The following is a 577-nucleotide window of genomic DNA, read 5'->3' as shown; positions in this document are numbered from 1 at the left end:
AGTTGTTGAGATAGCACCTCCTAGTGAACCTCGGAGATATCTGGTAGAATTCGCCAAGAGCCTACAAGATACGGTTTTCTTGTGACTGGAAACGACGAACTCATGTTGTTAGAACATGACGAGCCTACGTCGTATTCAGAGGCTGTGGCGAGTTCCGATTCCGAGAAATGGCACCAGGCCATGGAGTCTGAGATGCAATCCATGTACGACAACAAAGTGTGGACTTTGGTCGATTCATTCGATGGTATTAAGACCATTGGATGCAAATGGGTTTTCAAGAAGAAAACCGACATGGATGGCATCGTGCATGCCTATAAGGCACGACTCGTCGCGAAAGGGTTTCGGCAGATTCATGGTATAGACTATGACGAAACCTTTTCACCAGTCGTGATTCTTAAATCCATACGGATTCTGCTGGCCGTAGCTACGTATTATGACTACGAGATATGGCAGATGGACGTCAAGACCGCATTCCTTAACGGGAATTTGCTCGAGGATGTGTACATGACACAACCCGAGGGCTTTGTTGATCCTAAGAATCCAGGAAGGTATGCAAACTTCAGAGATCCATTTATGG

This window comes from Tarenaya hassleriana, unplaced genomic scaffold (assembly GCF_000463585.1).
Source record: "Tarenaya hassleriana unplaced genomic scaffold, ASM46358v1 Cleome45, whole genome shotgun sequence".
Taxonomy (NCBI): Eukaryota; Viridiplantae; Streptophyta; class Magnoliopsida; order Brassicales; family Cleomaceae; genus Tarenaya; species Tarenaya hassleriana.
The sequence above is the reverse complement of the archived record's forward strand: the minus strand, read 5'-3'. Positions refer to the sequence as shown.